This window comes from Antechinus flavipes, chromosome 2 (assembly GCF_016432865.1).
Source record: "Antechinus flavipes isolate AdamAnt ecotype Samford, QLD, Australia chromosome 2, AdamAnt_v2, whole genome shotgun sequence".
Taxonomy (NCBI): Eukaryota; Metazoa; Chordata; class Mammalia; order Dasyuromorphia; family Dasyuridae; genus Antechinus; species Antechinus flavipes.
This window is the reverse complement of record NC_067399.1, coordinates 110,026,156-110,038,654: the sequence shown is the minus strand read 5'-3', so window position 1 is coordinate 110,038,654 and position 12,499 is coordinate 110,026,156. Positions and strand designations below refer to the sequence as shown.

Sequence of the window (12,499 nt, the reverse complement as noted above, 5' to 3'; positions counted from 1 at the left end):
TTGATTACATCTAATACCTGCCAAAACCCAGATGGTATGCCCACCCATCTCCCAGTGTGATAATGCCACATTGCGAAATCTACCCATTAATATTAATTGTCAGCTAGAGAATCTGTCTGAACTACTAAAGCTTGAGATTGCCTTGAGAAAGCAGGGCCTGATTTAGCAGGGATTTTAAGATAATTCTCATTCTTTCATTCTGTATCTCACATATGTAGAATGTTAAATAATCACCCTAGAATGCTTTTCTAATTTCTGCAGATGTCTGCCTCTCACAATCCCAGTCTTAAACCACTGCTTGCTTGGGGTCTACACCTGCTGACCAAAATACATTACCTTAAACTGCTGTGGGCTTGACAGCTACATGAAGTCAGCCCCACTGTACAACACAGAGAGAGAATTTTAACTCCATGGCACTACTTGAATTGGATAGGTCCCAACATGTGACCAGTGATCTCCTTTTTATTTCTGCCACTTTACAAATACCCTCTCAGGAACTGATTTGGTAATCCCTAAAACAAACAAACATTTTTTTTCTTTTTCCAGTTATTATATATGCATGCCTTTTTCTCTGGGCTTGAAGAGATAAACAAAAGGAAAAGTCTATTTGGGGAACCCGAAGTTCAAGAGATCTGTGTGAGTAGATGGAGAAATCTTTTAAGGTGCTGCAATGAGCTGATAACTTGACTGTGATAGGCTGTGATAAAATATTCATTAACCAACCAAATTACAGGATGCTCCAATTAGACTTTATACTTTCCTCTTTCATCTACTGACATAAATACCAGAATCACAGAATTTGAGAATTAGAGGAGTCTTCAGTAGCCTTTTAGTCCAATCTAGAAGTGAAAAAAATTCCTACAACACTATATCCAACAAGTGACCATCAAGTTTCTGCTTGAAGACTTTCAAAGAGAAGAAACTTATCACCTCTTACAACAGCCTATTTCACTTTTGAACAATTCTAATTGTTAAGGATTTTAAAACTTGTTTTGTTTTTTTGATATCAAATCTAAATGTACATCTTTGAATCATCTACTAATTGTGCCCTCTGGGACCAAAAACCCCCAAATTAATCTTTTCTCCTTATGACAGCTTTTCTAATACTTGAAGACAGTTATCATGTTCTCCTAGAATCATTTTTCTTCAAACTAAATAGAGTTCCTTCAACAGATTCTTAGAAGTGATGGATACAGAGTCTTTTACCATTATAGTGACTCTTCTCTAGATGTTCTCTAACTTGTCAGTGTCTTTCTTAAACTGTATCCAAAACTTCTAGATGAAGTCTGATGAATACAGTGGGGCTATTTCCTCTTTATTCCTACAAGTTCTGTCCCTCCTAATGCATCCCAAGATCATATTAGCTTTTCTGGCTGCCATATCACTCTGATGACTCATGCTGAGCTTGAAGTTCAGTAAAACTTTGTTGTTGTTGTTTTTTTAATAGAACAACTGTTAGCTAATCAAATCTCATTTGTTTTATGCTTGTGAAGGTGATTATTTTTTGCATCCAAGTACAAGATATTACATTTACTCACCTTGAATTTCATCATCTTAGATTTACCTAAATGGTATCCTGATTCTTTTGGATCCTGAGGCTTGTATCCAATATGTTAACCATGCCTCCCAGCTTGCCATCTGCAAATATGATAAGTATACCATCAAGTCACTGATAAAAATGTAAAACAGCATAGGGCTAAGCACAAGTCCCTGGGGGTACTCCACTGGAGATCTTATGCCATAGTGACATAATTAACAACTGCTCTTTGAATGTGGCCATCTAATCTGTTCTGAAACTATCTGACCATATTATCATCTAATCCATATCTCACTACATTCTCCAGAAGAATGATATGGGATACACTATCAAAAACCCATTTGCTAAGATCTAAGCACATTATATCAGTAGCTCTCTTCTCATCTAATTGTTCAGTAATCATGTAAAAAAAGAGAGAGAGAATAAGGCTATCCTGCCATGACTTGTTCTTGATAAAACCATGCTGGTTCTTTGTAATCATTATTTCCATTTTTAAATGTTAAACAAGTATTTCTTTAATATCATACTCTAGAATTTTCCCAAGAATTGAAGTCAAATTCACTGACCTATAGTTTCTATCTATTCTCTTCTAAGAATGGAAATATTTGCCCTCCTGAAATCTTGTGGTAATTTCTCCATTTTTAGTGATCTTCTTCTTCCTTCTCCTCTCTCCTCCGAGGTTCTCCTCTTTCTTTTTCTTCATTATTATTATTATCATCACTCCTGGGCCCCATGCCATTGCTTACTGACATGGAGTCTTTGGCCCATTATGTATTTCTCCTGGGCCAATTTGATCCTTCTTTAGACATCCTGATAGTACCTTGTTCCTAGGAGTTTGCCTTTTTGATGTCAGATGTAGATATTCCATCTGTTTCCTACTGAAGCTCAGAACACCCAAATTTAATACATCTACCAATCTTAGTTTATCTAGATTCAGGGACTACAAGGATGCTCCACCCTACCTGCAATCCATGATTATCACTAATCAAGACTCAGCAATCACATCTGCAAGTTTTTTCAGATGTAAGGATATAGCTCATCTGGGACAGGTGACTTGAATTTATAAAAGGCAAACTTGATACTCACTCTTTTCTTACTTATCTTGGGCATTAATTTCCTCTTAGTTATTTTTCTCTCATTTCCTGTGTTGAGATTATTCTTCCTAGTAGAGAGACCAAGTTAAATAAGAATTCAGTAATCGTTCCTTCTTTGATTCAGTTATTTCCATCCCATTTACCTCAAACCAGGTATCTTATCCTTCCTTTAATTTTCTTTCTCCCACATCTAACTTTTTAAAAGACCTTTTTGTTGCCATTGCTATTCTCATCCTGAGTTTTAGCATTTCAAATTCTGTTTTCATATGACCATAACACACACTCATATTCATCCCCAATTTCCTGCCCTTGCTTCTATCTCTTGCATATTTCTTTTTTTAAAAATTTATGCTGGTTAGTGAGTCCCCTGTGCATTGGTCTCTTAAGACAAATCCCATTTTTCCTTTCTATTGGAATTATTTGCCTCCAGAATTTCATTCTTGAGCATTTTCCATTCCTCCTGAGTTGAATTCCTTTGAAGCATTTCTATCCATGATATCCTACTTACCTTTTCTTTCAATCTTTTGAAATCTGTTCCTCCAAAAATCTAGGGTATATGTCAGACTGTCTATCTCTCCCTCTCCCACAGACTTTAGGATGGATTGTCCACTTCCCCAGAGTTCCCATCATTCCCACATCAGCACAGAACTCCTTCTCATTTGTGAGAATCAGATCTGGAATAGAATTTCCCCATTGTTGAGAACTTTACTTTTTAAAGAATAAAATTATTATCAACGTGGCAAAGAATTGGAATCTGGGGAGAATGCCCATCAATTGGAGTATAGCTAAACCAATTATGGTATATGAATGTGATAGAATATTATTGTGCTGTAAGAAATAACGAAGGGGACGGTTTCAGAGAACCCTGGGAAGACTTGTACAAACTAATGCAAAGTGAAGTGATCAGAACCAGGAGAACAATGTATACAGTAATAGCAATAGGTTAAAGGTAATCAACCCTGAAAAATTTGGTAACCCTGGTCATTACAATGATCCACCACAGCTCCAAAATAGTCATGGCAAAAAATGCTATCTATCTCCAGATAAAGAACAGATGGACTCAGTGCAGACTGCATCATATTTTTCCTTTGTTTAGCTTTTTGTTCTTTAACAAAAATGCCCAGAATCTTTGCCTTTGTAGGGGAACCATTCAACCAAGAAAGATTAAAAACTATGTATAACTGAATAGGAAAGTTCTGAGAGAGTTATTTGAGGATCAAAGAGATAAAATAATTTGCCTATGGTCATGCAGCTATTAAGTGTCAGTTGATTCTGGATGCTCTTGATGCCAAGTCCAGTGCTCCATCTGCTCCACCATGCTGTCCTTCTCTTGGCCATTGTTATTGATTTTGAAAAATAAAGTTTGGGACCTAAGGTCAATTGATAACTGAACTAGAAATTATAGAAATTTGATTGTCTTCTCCAGACTGTGTAACTGGTAAATCTTTTGAAAATATGGGGATTGTTATAATGGCCAATGGCTTTAGCCTTCTAACAATAGAAAATTATACCAAAAGCCAATCCACATGCCTATGTTGTGGGGGGTTTTTAAACCATAAAAAGACAGTAGATTATTTGTTGTGGTGTTATGGGAGGCAATCTCTGTGGCAATTTACTTGTTGTTTCTGCTCTGGCAAAGAGCAAGTTCCAGGCATTGACCAAAGCTGCCGAAGTGGGTGCAGAAAAGCCAATGCAAATGAAAACAGAAAACATTTTGTGCTTTTTTTGGGCACATAAATGAATGTTTACTTCAAAGTCTTGACAGTTCTTTTATTAGCAAATATTAATTTCAACAGAAAAAAAAAACAGAAGCCCTGACTAGAGCATGATGTCTAAATAGACATTCAGACAATTTTAAAAACACCTATTGGTATGTAAAGCAACATTTCTCATGAAAGGGAGTTATTGCACAAGTGGCAGAAGCCAGTTTATAAAACTAAAATATTTTGATCATTTATTTTTATTTTTATTATTATTATTTTCACAAAAATATCCAAAAGAGCAATTAAATGGTAATTGGTACCAATTTCTGTCCAAAAGTTTAATTTAATTTTCTATTGAATGCAAATTTTGGAGAAAAAAAGGGTAGGGAATGAAATGGCTACTGGTTTTTGTATTGAGGTTTGACATTAATGTCAAATGTAGATCTCAAAAATGAATAAAAAGCTTATGTTATCTAGAAAAAAAAAGCAACACAACAAAAATCCTGCCCACTGGAGATTTTTCATTATAAAATCTGCCTTCACACTTATCATCATTGGGTTCTTTGTGAAAAACTCAATAGATCCAGGCTCAAATATTTGCCAAGAGTTTAGGATTACAGTTCCTTGTCTCCTCCTCTTACCTGGAAAGCTGTTTTCTGCTGCCTTCTGATTGAAGGAAGATGTTGGAGAGGGTACCAGAAAAGGGAAAATTAGTCTACTTAAAATGAAGGTGAAGGAAAGCAAGTTCCCTTGCTAGACTTTCTGTTTATCTTGGAAGGACTAAAATTCACTTGAAAATAGCAAAGTTTTACACACAAAAAGGCGAGGAGGGAAGGCACTCTTTGAAAAAGTAGAAAATATTTAGCCAAGTTTATTTTTCCTACATGCTTATTTTCAAATGACCAAAATCCAGTTATTTGAAAGTTTGTTGAAAGAATTTTCTCCTAAGGTCATACCCTAACATTCCAAGCCTCAGCCCTAGGCAAGTTTTTATGACTGATTTATGTGGCTTTGAAAAATAGGCTCATAATGGAAAATGTGGTATAGTGCTAACTATAACAGGGAAGCATTGTGCAAACACATTTAAGCATTGATGTGATCCTATTCTTGCTGTTTTTTTTTTTAAACATACAACACAACAAGAATACTGCCCCTCCCAAAACCCAGTGAGTCAAAAAATGAGGTGGAAATTGATATAAACACCCTTTTATTATAGTTCATTTTTAAAAGAACAGTGCTATTTCAAAGCCTTAAGTGATACCATGAGTACAACTCTGTTTCATACGCCTTGTGATAGGCTCTCTGTTGAGATTTGGGTTTGTGTTTTTATTTAAGCTCCAGGATACTGACTAAAAAGACTTTAACCTTTTCTTCCCCTCAAAGCACATTTTCAATTACTTTTTATTCTGTATCCCTTCAAAATAAGGATCAGCTCAAGTTTTTCCAGACATTTGAAGTATTCTTTGTGAGAACCATGGATGCTAAGCTCACCAACACAAATATAAATCGCTTTAGCTTTACATTAGTAGTTAGGGAATGAAGTGCCCCTGAGGTAAGAAGACTGATTAACAAAAAGAAAAAAGAAAATTAAAAAGAGGGTAGTGCATATTAAAGCTGTATTATTTGGGGGTCTGTGAGTATAATTTGGGCTTCATAACAAGGTCAGACTTATTTAATTCCCCCAGTGGAGGTCATTCTAAGACCTGGCTATGGTAACCTCTGTTCTCACCCATCTGTCTGCCCTGGGAGTTCATGTCTTTGAATAGGTGATTGTATGTATGGTATGGGAAAAAGAAGAAAGAAAGAAAGAAAGTCTAAAGAGAGGAGGGAAGAAGGAAGGAAGGAAGAAAGGAAACAAAAGGAAGGAAGAAAGAAAGGAAAGAAGAAGAAGGAAGAAAAGAGGGAAGGAAAGAAGGAAGGAAGAGAGGGAAGGAAGGAGAGAGGGAAAAATGTCAAATAAACTTTAGGTTTTATAATCTCCTGAAATATTTGTTTATAGTGATCATTATGCAAAGAATAGAACCCACACTGCCCCTAAGCTGCCACCTTGAAGTGTTGAGGGGCTCTTTACTTGTATCACTCCTGAGCAATATGCAAAAACATAAAATAAAATTTGTGTTCTGTTTAACTTGAAGCATCAGGAAATGGGTTTTCTCTTTGCACAAGTCAAGTGAACGAAAATCTTTTAAAACAACCCATTTCCCTTCCAAATGGAAAGAAAAATTAATTGACTTTATATTTGATGGCAGGGCCTTTGAATTTTCTTACCGTGTAGCAAGAATTCTTTAAAAAATAATTGATGGGATTAAATAAATGCATAACGTGATAGTCTATTAGCCACTGCCTTCTTTTATTTATCTCATACAAAACATTTTCTGGATTTCTCTTTTATTGTAAAGAGAAATCTAGTTTATTGAGCTGAATCACAGATTATTAATGAATAAACCACTTGATGCCTGTAAAGCACTTTGAGGGTGAAAAGCCCCAATGAAATGGCAAATATTATTATTTTTATTGCAAGCTAACTGGAGAAAAGTAGGCTAATGAATGCTCATAGAGCTCAAAAGTACTCATCTTATTACAATTGCCACATACTGAACTATTAAACTTGTTTTCTGAGATGGAGATGCATTTAATTTTAAAGTTGGTACTTTTTAATTTTAGCAAAAGATGAAAACCCCAGTTTATGGCTCTGTGACTTGAACAAGGATAACTCAGTGGATTAATCGGTCTTTATGTTTAAATAGAAGTTGCCTAAAAGGTATAATAGAGTTGAAAGTATAAACTGGCAAAAAGACCAATACTTATTTTCTGAGTTAAGTCGACCCCAATCATATAGCTATTTACAAACAACCTTTCCCTTTCACTAATATCATATCTACATTCACAGTGTATGAATTTTAAAATGGAAAAGCCATCATAAACAGATGAGATGAAGCACAGAGAATTAGATAGAAAGTCTTTCTGTATTGTAACTCCTTCCATTTAACTTTGACACTTTGGTTTATATGATATATAAGACTTTTAAAATATTTTGCTATTTATTTCAAGCTCTAATGCTAACACAATGGAATAATTTAATGAAAGATTTTCAAATTGAATGCTGATTTTCCTGGCATTTAAGTCAGACCATTAGAATCCAATACTGATCTTTGATAATCTGTATATATAGGTGTTCCTATATGTCTTGCAAAATTAGTTTCTACACAGGTGTGGTATGTCAGTCAACAAGCTTTTATTAAGCATTTACTATGTGTGAGACACTGCAATATACATATATATACATGTAATTACATAATTGTGATCTGAAAATTAAATTTAAAATCAAATCTTTTTACAGGAAATTATACAATAATGATAAACTTTATGAAGTTATTCTATTTTCATTTCCATAAAGTCCTTTTTTTTTTTTTTTTGCTATTTACTGTGTGTTTTTATCTGAGTGGTTCCACTTAAGATTTTCTTTATTTTCTTCTTCACTGAAAAAAAGCTCAAGACATCCTTCAGTTCTAGGAAAGCTGAATAACTGATTTTGGATGAAGTCTAAGGTGAGTTGGAGAGAACATTTAAAGACGTTTCCTTCTTCCCTCCTCCCTCCCATTCTAGTCATTTAAAGATGATACCCTGGTGATTCATTTCCAGTACTGTAGAACAAAATCTCTCCTGTTTGACAAGATTCAGCCTGCAGTGATTTTAGCAGCCAAGATCCAAGTTTCTTAAATTAAGGCCTTCAGAATGGAATATTAGTAGACCTGTATTAAAACAATGCTGGCAGCCCCCATGATGATACAGGGTAATTTTCTAATTAGCAAAAGGCTATTTGAAATATCATATGGTGTCCCATTTTTCATACTGTTATCTTCCCTGCTCTGTAGGACTATCAAAGTGAAACAAAAATCTACAAAACCATGAAAGAAATTTTGTTTTATTCTCCCAGAGGTTGGAAATTATTGTAAACTGCCTTCTAGTCTCATGAAGGAAGGAACCTTTTAAAGGATTTCTTGATTTACTTCCAAATCTACATCACTCTTCCCTCTGTTTCAATAGGAGCCTCTTGCAAGGAAGCAACGAACTACCGATGTTAATTTTTGCTACCTTATTGACTATTGATCTGTTTCCTATTTAAGATAACGGCTGTATATGTCTGTTGCATGTAAGCAATGATACATATAGAGAGGAGCTACAAGAGGCAAAGCTGCATTAGCACAGAGGTCATAAATGTGCTGAGCCCTTCTAAGAGAAACCCTATTCCCTCCAGAACATGTTTCTTGTTAACGATGTAGTAACTTCAATCAAAAATGGCCTCAATTTCTATTTATTTTGTACTCTTCTCTCTCTACTCCTTGTGAGTGCCTAGCATAGAACTGCACCCATATTGAATGTTCAGTGATTATGGATTTATAATTTCCCCTGGGTTTTGTTTTGTAAATCTGAGCATGTTTGAATTAGAGATAGAGGGATTAAGCTTTTATAACTAAAGATGTTTAGTCATTTTTTAGTAGTATACAACTTTTCATGACCCCATTTGGGGATTTCTTGGTGAAAATACTGGAGTGGCTTGTATTTTTCTTTTCTGGCTCATGTGACAGATCAGGAAACTGAGGCAAACCGGGTTTAAAGTGACTTATTCAAGGTCATATAACTAGTAAGTGTCTGAGGCTAGATTTGAAGTCAGGGAGTCAGGGAGACTAGTTCTCTATGCACTGTACCACCTAGTTGCCCTTCTATAGACACATCATTTATTTATTTAACATAACATTTATATTATTTATATAAGATTTACCACCAATCAATAAACATTTATTGCCAAACCCCTTTAAATCTAATGCTTCCCCTCTGTTAATTAGTTCCAATTTATTCTAGATATATTTTCATTGTGTGTTTCTCTTTGCATCTTTCCCTTCTCTATGTATTATATATCCATATGTTATGTTACATGCACCAGAAGTACTATTCACTATGCTCAACTATATATTTAATTATTTAATATGTTGTCTTCCTTAATAAATTGTGACCTCTTCAGGATAGGTGCTCTCTCTCTCTCTTTTTTTTTTTTTTTGGTATCACTTTGTAAAGTGTCTGGAACACAGTAGGCATTAATAAATGTTTATTGACTGATAGTGTGACTGATTAAATGGCTACTGTGTACCAGACATGATGAGAGGCATTGAGTATGCAGAGAAAAAACAAAAAACAAAAAGAAAGCAACAAAAAAAGAAAAGAAATGGTTTGTATCCTGAGGGAGCTTTTAGTGAAAGATGTAAAAATCAGTTACACAAGAAAAGTGTTATTGTGTCTAGAACATAGAGAAGAGTGATTACAAAATAGACTTTGATAATATCATCATCTGTATATGTGGATAAAAATCACTGGACAGGGCATCATCTTCAAAGATGGACCTCCTCCCAATATATGTGAAAAATATATTAAGGTTCAAATAAATAAATTGGTCCATTTGCAAATTGGCCAGTTCCTTTGAAAACTGGCAAATAGAAATTTTGAAAGGATAAAGAAAATTTAACTCATTTAAAAAGCCAGGTTTATTTTTTAAGCAAGAAAATGTATTTTTCGACATAATTTAGAGTCAAAATCAAGGTCTGAAAATGCCACTCTCTGAAACTGAAAATAATATGAAACAGTGTGAAATGAATGAGCAAGTTGTAAAAGTAAGCTACAAGAGATGGTTTGTAAAATATATTTTTTGACAAGACAAGGGGTTTTCCAAATTTCATTAAAAGACTGGGAATTAGAGAATGTTTAGTGGATTAAAAACCATGCGTTAAGATAAAATAAACTTAATTCTAGAGCTACCAAATTATAGTTAATAACAATTTTGGACTCCTTTTTAAATCCAGTTTGGATTTTGAGGAGGATTAGAGCTCTTATTTCAGTGTTATAGTGAACTACTATGTAGGTCAGTGCTATTTTTTTGTGTTAGAGAGTAGCTTAAAACCATTAAGATGTCCAAAATCACTGAACCAATAATATGTCAGAAAGAAGATTTGAATCTAGCTCCCTCTACCCCAAAGATCAAATTAATCTCCTTCATTCTCTTTGGAGATGCCTTTCTTTCCACCTAGAACAATACTAATAGCTTAAGATTTATGTAAGCATTTTCCCCCACCCATGAAACAACCTTGTGAAGGTTGGTAGTTTAAGAATCAATATCCCCATCCTACAGATGGGAAAAGTGAGGCTTCAAAAGATTAAAGGGCTTGCCCATAGTTACAGAATGTTGTAAGCAGGTAAACAGGCTCTCTTTCACAAAAATTTTTAATGAAAGTATTATTTCTCCATAGCCTATTAATTTTTAAATCATTTTCAATAAAGGGAGATTTTAATATTTAATTGTTTTAAAACTCCCATTTGGATCCAATAATAACATGTAGGTTTTTTAAAATATCAACTTCATTTTTTAAAGCCCTGAATTTAACTTTTCTTTTTCAGTTGAACAGGGCTGGTTTTCCCATTTTAGGCTAGCATATTTGCAAGTGGGCCAGTTTCTCCATATTCAAATATAATGAAATTATATTTATATATTATACATTTATAACTTTAACATATTCAAACATAATGGACTTCTCTGGTTTAAACTATTTTCCCCCCATAGGAAGATAACAATCTTTTCTTCTGATATTGTGTTTGTGAAATTGGGGTAGCTCTAGTATGAGTTTTAAACAAATAGGGGCTGCTGATAGCAGATAGTGCTGCACAAAATGTACAAAGATGCCCAACAATTCACAAAAATAAAGTCAATATGTAGAATCATGACAAAGAATTTCTATGCCATCTCTTTACCTTGTTCCCACCCTGGAGTAGCAGCAATTTCCATAGTTCTTTACTCTATTTGGGTATCTCTCTCCTTATATTAGGGTATTCTCACTTTTGGTGGGTGTAGGACAAGAATGGACTGAAAACATTCCCCCTTTTAACCCTGGCTTTGTGGTTTCTATTAAACTTAATGTTTTATCTTAGTCTTAGCATGGACTTTGCAGGCTAGACAAAGTGAGAGGTTTTAGACTTTGGAAAATGGGATATATACATACACATACAAACACACACATACACTTGGTGTGTATGTTTCATATGATAGCATATAATTTCTTTTGTGCAATTAGCCTTATCTCCCTTCATAGGATGATGAAAAGTTGCCCTGACTCTTCTTTGCCTCAGGGAGTACAAGCTCTTTATAAAACTATGATTTGAAAGGTGGTCATTCTTTCATTTCTTTGGTTCTTTTCCATCACTAACTCCTGCCCAGTCATTTCTGACCCTTACATGACAAAGCTTTGATGTGCCCCAGAAGGCATTTTATAGTTTTTCCTCACAGAATGGAGAAGGGTAGAGTTCCAAATCTAGTCTGGCTGGACAGTCAGCATCTGAAATCTAGAAGGACCTAATGACAAAGTAGAACTGATCTACCCATTTTCTTTCCAAAATCATAAGATTAAAGTATTTATTTACTGTATAATGTATTGTTTCATTTTGGCTTTGGGAAATGATTTCTATTTTTCCCCCCTCCCCATCTAACCACAAAGTACTCTTCTTAGGGGTCTCTGATAAAATTTGACACCTGAAAGAAACTTGAGGATTTGGGGTTTTATTATATCTTGGTTTCATCGGTTCAACCCAGGGCCTTGTAATCCTAATTGCTAGAGGAACATGGACCTGTACAGTTCATGGGAAAAACACTAGTACTCACATTTTCTGATAGAACATATGTAGGTAATTAAAGAAAAATAATTGCATGTTTAAGAAGGTGGACATGGTACTCACCAAGCAGTTGTTGAACTATAAAAATGCATTTAAGAACAGTTTCTTTTTTTTAATCATTCTGGAATGTTGTTTATGTTATTATGAAAAAAAAACGAGGTGAGAAAATATATTCGGCAATTTTTGGTTTTCCCCCATTTGAGCAGATGGCGATTCGTAGTTCAAAATTTGTAGCTCCAGTTATTTCACATTTTTATTAATCAGTACAATATGTTTTTAAAACAACAAACTGCACTTAGGAAAATCAGTGTAAGCTCCCCACTTTGTGCCTGACTGAATCCGAGAGCAGTTTGAGAATTTGTGATTTTGTTACCATTGTGGGGAAATGGGGCATTCTAGTTCAGTACCTTAAACAATAACACATCCATTGGCTATAATTATTTTCATTCTAG

At 34.5% G+C, this 12,499-nt stretch overlaps 1 long non-coding RNA gene across 2 annotated transcripts in view; it reads right to left on the bottom strand.

Annotated features, from left to right (window-relative positions):
* The window catches only part of LOC127548108 (uncharacterized), a 65,675-nt gene that overhangs the window by 34,517 nt on the left and 18,659 nt on the right, over nucleotides 1-12,499 (bottom strand). For both annotated transcript variants that reach the window (XR_007950320.1, XR_007950321.1), the window contains exons 2-3: nucleotides 2,624-2,699; nucleotides 1,539-1,638 (exon numbers count right to left, since the gene is read on the bottom strand). This is a non-coding gene — a long non-coding RNA (uncharacterized LOC127548108). The remainder of the gene's footprint in view (nucleotides 1-1,538; nucleotides 1,639-2,623; nucleotides 2,700-12,499) is intronic.